Source organism: Zingiber officinale, chromosome 1A (genome assembly GCF_018446385.1).
Source record: "Zingiber officinale cultivar Zhangliang chromosome 1A, Zo_v1.1, whole genome shotgun sequence".
NCBI classification, from domain to species: Eukaryota; Viridiplantae; Streptophyta; class Magnoliopsida; order Zingiberales; family Zingiberaceae; genus Zingiber; species Zingiber officinale.
The window spans coordinates 118511592-118524031 of record NC_055987.1 but is presented as its reverse complement, the minus strand read 5'-3'; positions in this window follow the sequence as shown (position 1 = coordinate 118524031).

Sequence of the window (12440 nt, the reverse complement as noted above, 5' to 3'; positions counted from 1 at the left end):
AATTCTACAAAAATCCAAAAATTATGAAATTTCGTGTAGATATTATTTAGGGCATACTTAATCATGGAAAAATAGCTTTCTATGAAAATACATCATATTTTCAAAGATTGACACAAACTTGAAAACTTGCAAAAACTTTAGTGTTTTTCTTCAAGTTTGTGTCTAACTATTCAATGGTGATTACTATCAAAAGATAGCCTTCACCAAGGTTTTCCAAAAACATTTTAAAAACATTTTCAAAACCAATATCCCATCACGTTCCTTGGGCATAATGCACATGACTTGTACATTAGCTTTCCCAATGATGGGAAAACACATAACTATGTGTTTTGATGAACCTAAAACTCAAAAGAATGCACTAAATCAACATCTTGAGTGTTGTTCATCATCCTAACATCTCACTTGTATATAATATGCACTAAAACACATACAAGTCACCTTATAGTCTTTGTGAGATGTAGATTTTGATTTTGCCCTAATCTAGGGATCATGCATATCTATCTAGGCATTTTAGAGATATTAGACATCCACCCAGGATGTCACTTGTCAATAAGTGTCGTTAAATGCCATTCGTCCTTAATTACAAGGAATTAAACTTAATGCATGATTATGTTATGGCATACATCAAAATAAAATAGCTTTCAAAAGAAAGATTTCTATAACTACATGATGTATGTATGGCATGACATGGTATTTTTGTATTTTTCATGATAAGTCATGAATACAAAATACAAATAAGATAAAATATGATGTCATGGCATATTATGAGCAAACAATCATGGCAAGGTTTAGCATAAATAAAATATACCTAGATTACCTATCTAAGTATCATTAATCTTAGCTAATCCTAAAACTTAAACCCTAGATTGCCCAAAGTGCTTCAAGAGAGTGCCAAAACCTAAGTTTGCATTTCTTATTCCCTTGATTAATTTATGCCAATTAAAATAAACATGTCCTCAAATGTTGGCATATTTCATTTTTCCTCAAGAGTAGCACTTTTAAATTTAAGGCCCGGATTGCCTTAAATTGCCTAAGAACATACCAAAATCTCAACTTGATAGTTCTTATGAATTTCCCAATATGTGCCATTTAAGATTAAAATCAATTCTTCCACCATTTGGCACATTTTACTCTTTCAAGGAGTAATCAATAGGTCCATTTCATTTTCAAAGGTTAACTAAACATTGAAAATGCTCCTTGAGTGTCAATTTCCTCAAAGTTGGGTTAACTACCCTTCTAATCGGAGTTGACACTCTCTAACCCATTTATGGGGTAGAGAAGATGCTCCTAGGAACCCAACACCTATTGGTGCTCCTTGGATGCTCTAGGTACTCACTAGGGATAACTTCCCTAGATACCTTCCTAGTGACCTTGTTGGGCTTCTTAGAAGCCTTGGTCACATTTTCTAGGTCAACCCTAGGGATAACCTCCCTTGTGACCTTGTTTGTGACTTTCTTAGACTTCTTAGAAGTCTTAGTCACATTTATTGCAAAAATACTCTTAGGGATGACTTCCCTAGTATTTTTGGCTTGACCACTAGACCTAGGGTTTGTTCCATAACTATATGGAACCCTATGATAAGAGGGCACATCCTTCTTGGCCTTTGGTTTGTATCCCAAACCTCTATGGCCATTGGATGGCTTTTGTACCCCTAAACCTAGGTTATGCTCATTTTGCCCTAATAGGATATTTTCCATCCTTTTTAGGGTCTTTTCCATTTTATCAAGCCTTGATCTCAAGACTTGATTTTCTATCACTAAGTCCTTAGTTTTTGGTTTTTCATTTGATCCATGAGCATTTTTATTCTTGGGCTTGTATCTATTATCCTTAGTGTTCTTGCCTAGGTTTTTACCTACATTCCTAGCCTTAAGGATAGTAGTTTTGGCATGTAGGGCCACATGCTTTTCCTTAAAGCCCTCATGCTTCCTATTCTTATGGTAAATCGCATTAAAATGATAAAAATTTGACCTAGCATGCTTTTTACCATTTTGCAAAGGAATAGGCTCAATGAAAGTTACCTTCCTTTTTACCTTGGAGGCTCCCCCTTGACTAGTGCCTCCTTGAGCCTTGACCATCTTCTTCCCCTTGGGGCATTGACTTCGGTAATGCCCTTTTTGTTGACACAAGAAGCACACAATGTGCTCCTTGCTCTTCTTTGTCCCGGGGGTGGTCTCCTTGGGCTTCTCCTTGCCCTTTTGTGCCACTTGGCCCTTCTTCTTGGCCAAATTGGGACACTTGCTCTTGTAGTGCCCACTTTCCCTACACTCAAAACATATTATATGATTTTTATTTTTAATTGAAACATTTATACCTTCTTGTGTAGGGATGGCACTTGCTCCTCCATTTGCTATTTCTTGAATTTCGGAGGTGGAAGCTTCTTCCTTCTCTTCTTCTCTTGACCCGGATGTAGAAGCTTCTTCTTCTTCTTGATCCGGTGTCACCAAGGATTGCTCCCCCTCAATCCTAGAGGTGGAGGCTTCATCATCTTGAATATGAAACAAGGAGTATGCTCCCTCCTTGTTCCCTTCGTTGCATTCCCTTGAGGATGAAGCTTCTTGGATTTCCTCTTCTTCGGAGGTTGAGCATCTCTCAACCTCGGAGTCCTCCTCTTGGTCTTGCTCCACAGAGTCACCCTCTCTGGATTCTTCATGATCTTGTACAGTGGAGGGGATCTCTTCATGAAGCTTGGCCAATTTGCTCCAAAGCTCCTTTGCATCTTCAAACTCTCCAATTTTGCAAAGGATGGTGCTTGGCAATAAATTGACCAAAAGCTTGGTCACATTGTCATTTGCCTCGTACCTTTGGACTTGCTCCGGGCTCCATTTGCTTTTCTTTAGAACTTTGCCCTTTGAATTTGTGAGAGCTTCAAAACCTTCCATGAGAGCAAACCATTGCTCTATCTCCATCATAAGAAAATTTTCGATTCTTGATTTCCAAGAATCGAAGCTTGTAGATGAATATGGTGGAGCCACCCTTGTGTCAAATCCAAGTCCATCTTGGAATTGCATCTTGAAGTTGAGCTTGATAGAATCTTGAACTTGAAGAATTTGCTCCAACTTCTTCACCCTCTAGCTTTTCTTGTTGTACTTGACCCTTCCGGCGATGATTCCGGTGAAGAGCGGCCTTGCTCTGATACCACTTGTTAGGACCAAAAGTAACTAGAGGGGGGGTGAATAGCTCGTCGCGTGCTCGTTGCTCGGTGTTGCTTGTTTCTTCAAGAATGCAGCGGAAAATACAGAAACAAATACAACAACGCTAACACGGTTGGTTTACTTGGTATCCACCTCACAAGAGGTGACTAGTCCAAGGATCCACACCACGCACGCACCCTCCACTAAGAAAACACTCCTTTTCGGTAACTACCGAGGGCGGAGAAGCCCTACAAGACTCTCAGTACAAGAAGAAAGGAAAGGGAAACAAAATACAAGCTTACAAGCTTACAATGAGTACAAAACCCTAACCCTAGCTTCTCTTCTTGCCTTTGATCCGCCTCTTGACTTGGAAAGCTTCCAAGATACTTCAAGAACTGGCGATCTGATCTTTGAGAGCGCTGTGGAAGAGTTGGCGAGAGCTCTGGAGTGAATCGGAGAAGTTCTGCTGCAGCCATCGAACGCCTCTATAAGCAGCGCCAGCGGTCGGATCCGATCGATTGAATGTTCCCAATCGATCGGGAGGCTTTGGATCGATCACGGATCGATCCAGAGCGCGCTATAAGCGCTGGATCGATCCACGGATCGATCCGGCGCTTATCGCGCGTCCCAATCGATCCAGCGATCGATTGGGACCTCTGAATCGATCCACGAATCGATCCGAGCTTCGGGGCGGGCTGATCGATCCAAGGCGATCTGGATCGATCCAGCGATCGATCCGACACTTGGTTTTGTCCAAAACCAAGTCCTAAACCTCCCAAACCAACATCCGGTCAACCTTGACTGTTGGTATGTCATGCCTAGCATCTAGTCACTCCCTTGACCTGCTAGGACTCCCTTACCAAGTGTCCGGTCAATCCCTTTGACCCACTTGGACTTTTCTCTGTGCCAAGTATCCGGTCAATCCCTTGACCTACTTGGACTTTTCTTTCATGCCAAGTATCCGGTCAATCCTTTGACCTACTTGGACTTCCCAACACCGGATGTCCGATCATCCTTGATCCATCTGGATTTTCCCTTGCTTCACTCACGGGACTTTCACCTAGCTTCACTCACTAGGGTTTTCCATACGCCTAGCTTCACTCACTAGGACTTTCACGGCTTCACTCACTAGGACTTTCACCGCCTAGCTTCACTCACTAGGACTTTCACAGTCACTATCCTTTTTCCATCTAGCTTCACTCACTAGGACTTTCACCGCTTCACCAGGATTTCCATCCGCCTAGCTTCACTCACTAGGACTTCCTACTGCCTGGCTCTCAGGACTTTTCTTACGCCTAACATCCCAGTTAGGACTTCCCAGTCAAGTATCCAGTCAACCTTGACCTACTTGACTCTTCTTCAATCAATATCTTATTGTCAAACATCTAAACCCAAACCAAGACTCAGCTTGGTTACCCAGGTCAACCTTGACCTGAGGGATATTGCACCAACAGTCTTCCCTTCGTGGCTCATCCTGTGCCCCGGAATGCCGGACGACGGTCTCCCTCAGTCGACAGGCGACAGAGAACTCATGAAGCCGATCGGACGCGAGCTGGTAGGCCACAGCAACAAACTCCCGATCGGCATCGTTCTCCAAGGCAGGAGAATCGCCGAGCGTCCAGAGAGCGGTCTCGACCGTCCGCTCGGGAAGAGGAAAATAGAAGCAATACTTCCCGAGGTGAGATCAACGTTATTGCTGGCGGGCCGACCGGAGGAGACTCCAACCGAGCTAGAAAGGCGAGCGTCCAAATTCATACGGTCGGCTGTAGCCGAGAACGAGCGGAAGGACCCGAAATTAGTTTCGGGCCCGGGGACTTGGAAGGAGTTGAAGTACCCCACGACGATGCTCTGCTCATCAAAGCGGTAATAGCCAATTATACTATTCACCGCGTATTTGTTGACACAGGGAGCTCAGTCAACATCATATTCAAGAAGGCGTTCGATCAGCTGCAAATTGATCGAGCCGAGCTGTTACCCATGACAACTCCGCTCTACGGGTTTACGGGTAACGAAGTTCAGCCGGTCGGACAGATCCGGCTGGCTACCTCGCTGGGAGAAGAGCCGCTCAGGAGGACAAGGACAACAAACTTCGTGGTGGTCGACTCTCCCTCGTCCTACAACGTCATTTTGGGACGACTGGCACTCAGCGAATTCCGAGCGGTCGTCTCAACCTTCCATCAGAAGATCAAGTTCCCCGTGGAGGACAAAGTGGGAGAAGTGCGGGAGATCAGCTAGTAGCTCGGCGATGCTACATCAAGATGGTCCGAGCAGAAGCCAATTCCGCTCGGAAGGCGCCCGGATCGAGGTAAACGCCATCACCGAAAAGCCACCCTCTTTAATTTATGAAGAAAAAGAAGTGCGATTCACCCAACCCGATCGGAGGCCACTACTTTTATTGCGTCCAATGCGGAAGCGAAGAGGAGGCGATCCAATGCCTCCGAAGAAATCATGATGTCTTCGTCGGTCGACACATGAGCTGCCGAATTTCGCGAGCATAGCGCAGACCTGAGTTGCATGTCGAGGAGGCTCGGTGATAAGCGAGAAAAAGATTTCAGCGAGCGAATGCCATCATCCGGCAGAGGTTGAGAAGCTTAAGCCGGCCATATCTGTGAGTGCAATTCCAGTGGTGGCGAGCGTAGTATTAGTCTCAAGCCGGGCAACAAGTGGAGAGTGTTCATAGATTTTCGGGATCTCAACAAAACTTGCCGAAAGATTTTTATCCTCTGCCGGATAGATCAGTTGGTGGACTCTAGCTGCAAATTAATCTGTATGCTCGACGCCTACCAGGGCTATCACCAAGTGCCGCTCGCCCGTGAAGATCAAGAAAAAGTCAGCTTCGTGACGGGCGACGGCACTTATTGCTATAATGTGATGCCGTTCGGATTGAAGAATGCGGGGGCCACATATCAGCGCTTGATGAATAAAGTATTCAGAGAGCAGATCGGGCGGAATCTAGAAGTTTATGTGGACGACATTCTCATTAAGTCCGTCCGAGCGGCCGATCTCTTCAAGGACATGGAAGAAACCTTCCGAACGCTACGCAAATATGGAGTCAAGCTAAATCCCCAGAAGTGCCTGTTCGGAGCAAAAGGAGGGCGATTCTTAGGGTACATAGTGACCGAGCGGGGCATCGAAGCAAATCCCAGCAAGGTGAAAGCTCTACAAGATATGCCGCCTCCAAGAAATACAAGGGAAGTGCAGCGTTTGACCGATCGGATAACTGCTTTGTCCAGATTCATCTCCAAAACTGCCGACCGGAGCCTCCCTTTCTTCAAAATCTTGCGCAAGGCCACTAAGTTTCACTGGGATGAAGAATGCGATCGGGCGTTCGAAGACTTGAAGGCATATCTGAATTCTCTCCTGGTATTAGCCAAGCCGACTGCGGGTGAGCCACTTTATATGTACTTGTCTTCAACCGAGCATGCAATCGGCTCGGCTTTAGTGAGGGCGAGCGGAGAAGAGCCTGTGTATTTCCTTAGTCACATTTTAAAAGATGCTGAATCTCGCTACACTGGACTCGAGAAGCTGGCTTTCGCTCTGGTCCTCGCCGCTCGGCTCCTTCGTCCATACTTCCTGGCGCATACGATCATTGTCAAAACCAATAGCCCGCTCGGACGTGTGTTACTAAACCCAGAAGCGTCCGGGCGGCTCATCAAGTGGACGACAGAGTTAAGTGAATTCGACATCCAATACCATCCCCGCTCGGCGATCAAAGCACAATCCTTGGCCGATTTTGTGATTGAGGTGCAAAGGCCGGAGCCGGAAACTATGTGGAGAATATATGTAGATGGGTCGTCCACTCGGCTCGGAAGCGGGATTGGAATATTGTTGCTCTCCCCTCAAGAAGAAAAGATGCACTTATCCATCCGGCTGGATTATAAAGCTACCAACAATGAAGCAGAGTATGAGGCCCTCATAGCTGGCTTGCAGGCTGCCCGGCATATGGGAGCCGGTCGGGTAACGCTTCACTCGGATTCGCAGTTGGCCGCTCAGCAGCTCTCTGGTGCCTTCGAAATCAATAATGCTCGGCTCAAGCTCTACGCTGAAGCCTTCGAGAAGCTCAAAGCCGATTTTAGAGAAGTTGTTGTCCAGAAGATACCCAGAGCAGAAAATCAAGCAGCTGATGAGTTAGCCAAACTCGCGAGCTCAATAACGCCGGTCGCCATTCAGCATCCAATTGAAAAAGTACTGTTGGTGGCGCACGTCGACCGGATGGAAGGCCTCACATTTCCAAGCGACTAGCGGACACCCATCATAGAGTTCCTCCGCTCGGGCGCCACACCATCCAATGAGTATGAAGCCCAGCTGCTAAGGAGGAGAGCCGGTCGGTTCACACTCATCGGCGATCAGCTTTACAAAAAGGCTTTCTCACGCCCGTTGTTGAAATGCGTGAGCTCGGAGGACTCGGCTTACATCCTCCAAGAAGTACATCAAGGATCGTGCGGAGGGCATCCGGGCGGACGATCGTTGGCCAAGAAGATCCTCTTGGCCGGGTACTTTTGGCCGACTTTACAAGCAGACGCCGCTCGGACCGTGTCGACGTGCCTCTCATGCCAGAAGTACCATAACTTCAACCACCGACCGACAGAGGAAATGAAGGCATCAACAGTTTCATGTCCGTTCGATCAATGGGGAATGGATATTGTCGGTCCATTTCCGATGGCGACCGGGCAGCGGAAATTTTTGCTAGTGGCGGTTGATTATTTTTCCAAGTGGGTGGAGGCCGAGCCGCTAGCCAAGATCACCGAACAGATGGTCAAAAAATTTATCTGGCAACACATCATCTGTCGGTTCGGCATCCCTCGCCGATTGGTTTCCGACAATGGGCGGCAATTCACAGGGAAGATGCTAGAGGAGTGGTGCAAAAGCTACGACATCGAGTAACACTTCACGTCCGTGGCTTATCCCCAGAGCAACGGTCAAGCCGAAGTAGCCAATCGGGAAATTCTTCATATTCTGCGCGCTCGGCTCGACCATTTGGGAGGAAGTTGGCCGGATGAAGTGTCGGGCGTCTTATGGGCCATCCGAACGACGCCGAAGGAAGGGACGGGCGTCACGCCGTTCCATTTGGTGTATGGCGGCGAGGCGGTCATTCCGGTCGAAGTCGGCGTTGAGTCCGTCCGGATCCAGAGCTATGATGATGGCAACGCCGAACGGAGGAACATGGAGCTGGATTTGGTCGACGAGGAGCAAGCCAAGGCTTCCGTTCGGCTGATGGCATACCGGCAGCGGATGAAGCAAAACTACAACCGCCGCGTAATCCCCAGATCATTCCAGGTCGGCGATCTCGTCTGGAAGAAAGTCAAGCCGGTCGGCGACGTCGGCAAGCTTGAAGCTCCTTGGGCGGGTCCCTTCAAGGTTATTGAAAAACTCTGCTCGGGCGCTTACTACTTGGAGGATGAAGACGGGCGGCAGCTGGATCGACCATGGAGTGCAAATCATCTCCAGCCCTATCGAACTGGATGAAAGGTGCACGAATGTAACTCATTTTTGTGTATATGCTAGTCGCCCGTGTCCTTGTAATGCAGGAAGCGAAATTAATTCAAAGGATGGCCAAGGGTTCCGCCGATCGGCAGTGTCGAAGTTAGCCGTAAAGGCCGTCGAGCTCCGACGTTAAATATCGAGAGACGAGCCGGCGTCTATAAACGTCCGAGCGGAAGACCGTCGAGCTCCGACGTTAAATATCGAGAGACGAGCCGGCGTCTATAAACGTCCGAGCGGAAGACCGTCGAGCCGGCGTTAAATATCGAGGACGGCGGCGTCTATAAACGCGTCGGCGGAAGACCGTCGAGCTCGGCGTTAAATATCGAGACGAGCCGGCGTCTATAAGCGTCCGAGCGGAAGACCTTCGAGCTCCGGCGTTAAATATCGAGAGACGGGCTATAAACGTCCGGGCGAAAGACCGTCGAGCTCCGACTTTAAATATCGAGAGCGAGCCGGCCTATAAACGTCCGGCGGAAGACCGTCGAGCTCCGACGTTAAATATCGAGAGACGAGCCGGCGTCTATAAACGTCCGAGCGGAAGACCGTCGAGCTCCGACGTTAAATATCGAGAGACGAGCCGGCGTCTATAAATGTCCGAGCGGAAGACCGTCGAGCTCCGACGTTAAATATCGAGAGACGAGCCGGCGTCTATAAACGTCCGAGCGGCTCGCATTGCGAAAATCTAGTGAAAACCCCTTTGAGGTAAGGCGCGAAGCAAAAGATGGTTAATCAGAATTAAAAATGCGAGCAAGTGAACGAGTGACGTTCGCGCGCCGAGCGGCTGCTCAGTCGCATGATGAAAGACGTTATTAAAGACAATCGACTTTAGTCTGACAGAGCGTGGTGCCGAGCGGAGGAGTTTTAAAGAACACTTTAGTTATGATGAGAGAAAAATTTCTTGCCAAAACAAAAGTTGAAGGAAAGGAAAAGATTATCTATTAAGCACAGGGCTAACCAAAAAAGTTACAGCAAAAATAAGTTTGGCCGAACGGCGGGGATACAAAAAAGTTCATAAGAAACACTCCTCATGCGTCGAAATCAAAAAGAGAATCAGGGATGGCGCCCATCACGGTCGCGAGGTCCTCGGGAGGGATGGTCAGCTCGGCGGGCAGGTGGCCTTTGGCCTTTAAGTGATCCACAGCCGCTTTGATTGCCTCTTCAAAGGTGAGGGAGATCTTGTCAGTAAATTTCTCCCCAAAGGCATCCGAGCGGACGAATGCCTTCCTCACCTCGTCGGAGCGAGCCGACTCCCCCTATTGATACTCTTTGAGCTCGGCGTGGGCAGCGTCGCTGGCAGCTTGGAGATCCTTCAAATCTACATCAAATCTTTGAAGATCAGCCGAACGGCTCTCCTTCTCGGTGGCCAGAAGAGCATCCAGATCCTTGATGCGTTGCTCCAGTCCTCTGATCTCCACCTTCATTTGGTCCATGTCATCGATGGCCTGTCGCTTCCGAGTGATCGCCGTCTTGATCTCTTATCTCGTTGTTTGACCATCGCTTCAAGCCGAACGACCTTGCTCGCCAGATCGGAAGCCCGTTTCCGTTCGGCTTCCAGTAATTTTTTGGCCTTCTCCAGAGTGGTCATCGACTGTTGGCTGTCCCCCGCGGCCTTGAGTTTTTTCAATTCATCCTCCAGCTCGGCCAACCGATTGCTAACGGCAATTTGCTCCACCCAGTTCTACGAGCAAAAGTGAACAGGTTAAAAACTTAATTCAAATACACGAACAAAGAAAAAGAGCATACCCCGGTGGCCTGTTGAAGGTTGCTGTCGCCGAGCTGCCTGGGAGTCATCGCTTTTATTCGGCGCCGAGCGTCCTCCCAAGCTTTTGCAAGAGGGCCCGTCAAGGTGATCTGCTGCTCGGGGACCACTGGCCGATCAGCAGCAGCCATGTATTCCTCTGAGGGGAGGCGCAGGACGGTTTTAATTAAGTTCTGGCCGCTCGGCTCGCCCTGAGAAGCATCGGCCTTACCGGATGGCCCACCGGTGGACGAGGAAGGAAGCTCGCCCAAACGCCTGATACGGCGCAGAGTTCTTGAAGGGCTGGACGGCGACACCTCAGAGCTTACCCTTGGAGAGCCATGTGGGGTCGGGGTACTCTCTAGGGAAACCGTCCCGGACAACACCGGAGCATCCGCGCCTCGCTCGGGCTGTGGCTCATCAAGTGGAATTGAGGCAGATGCAGATTTCGGTCGTCGGCGCTTCCGAGTGAGTAGCGGAACATCATCGGCCGAACGGCCCTCCACCTCGGCTTGGGTAGAAGGTTCTGGGCCACCCGCTGCCTCATCGTGAGAAGTAGTAGCTGCTAAGGCTTCAGGGGCATCCTAGGTCCCCTCGCCTAATTTGCCGGTCGGATCGGCTGGATCAAGGCTCCGCTCGGCGACCTCCTTGTTCTTCACCGCCTCAATCTGAGCGGCTTTCAATTGGAGCTTCTCGGTCGCCTTAGCACGCCACATAACTTCAGCTGCAGAAACAAAGATTAAATCAATTAGAACAAAAGAAAAAGGAGGGATGAGAATCGCTTACTCATGCTGCAAGGCAGATCGGCTGGGGTGGAAGACAGGCCGAATATATACATTACTCCTGGGAGGAGCAGCTTGTCAATGTGATAGCGCTGACCCACCAACCGCTCGGCCGCATGAAGGTAGGCCGCATCACCTCTAAATTTGCGTAGCTCCGGTTGCGCCGGCATCGCCGTCTGCCACTTGGTACGAAAAGTTGGCAGCTCGGGAAAACGCACATAGAAAAAGTGCTCCTTCCAATGTTTGTTGGAGCTCGGCATATTATCAAAAAGGACGAAACCTATCCTAGATTGGAAAATAAAGGTACCCCACTCGGCTTGCTTGGGATAAAAAAAGTAGTGAAAAATCTTAGGGTCGAGGGGGATGTTGTTCAGTTTAAAAAGGACTATCACTCCGCACAACAGCCTAACGGAGTTAGGGACTACCTGGCCGAGCGGAATGCGAAAATAATTACAAATTTGTAAGAAGAACTTGTGAGGTGGAAAGCGTAGCCCGGCCAAAAATTGGTCTCGGAAGAATAGAACGGTGCCGGGCGGCGGTTCATGAGGCCGATCGGCCGGTGTGGCTAACACTATTTGGTGGTCGGTCGGCAGATCATAGGTTCGAGTGAGGCGCAAGGCGTCCTCCTCGTCGAACCGGCTTTCCATGGTCGAATACCAAAGACCCGGAGCACCGCCGGTCGGCTGTGAGGTGTTGGTCATGGTATAAGGCTAGGGATGGACGCACGATGGAAGGAGGGAGAAATAAAAACAGGGAAAGAATGTGGGATGATGAAAGAAATAGCTAATAGAGAGAAAAAAGGAGAGGCAGCAAGGAAAAGGAATCCTTACGGGCAAAGAAGATGATCGAAGGGGGCTGTAGAGTCGTCGGAGAGCTGAAACGCAAGGTCGCCGGAAAAAAGGAACAGAGGGATGGCTGGAGACGATAAGGTCGAAATGCGGCGAAGAGCTGGGGTCGGGAGCTTTATAAGGGCGGCCGCGATCAATTTACACCGTCCGATCCAGGTCGTCGATAACGAGGTCATCATCCAGCCGTTCATTTCAAACGGCGGCTGTCCCATCGGAAGTGACGCCACCGCCATACGCTGACAAACGCACGATCGCCACGTGTCAGCAGGATACTGGCCGCATTTAATGAGCTCCCCTTACCGTGCGCAGCGCACGTGATGGGTAGTAGGGGAGAGCATCGGACATGGATTCCAAGAGAACACAAGGCACGGACAAGATACCGCCGAACGGATGAGTATCCCTATGCCTGGCCGAGCGGCCTAATGCAGTGATCATTGCTCAGTCAGATCGGCAGTCC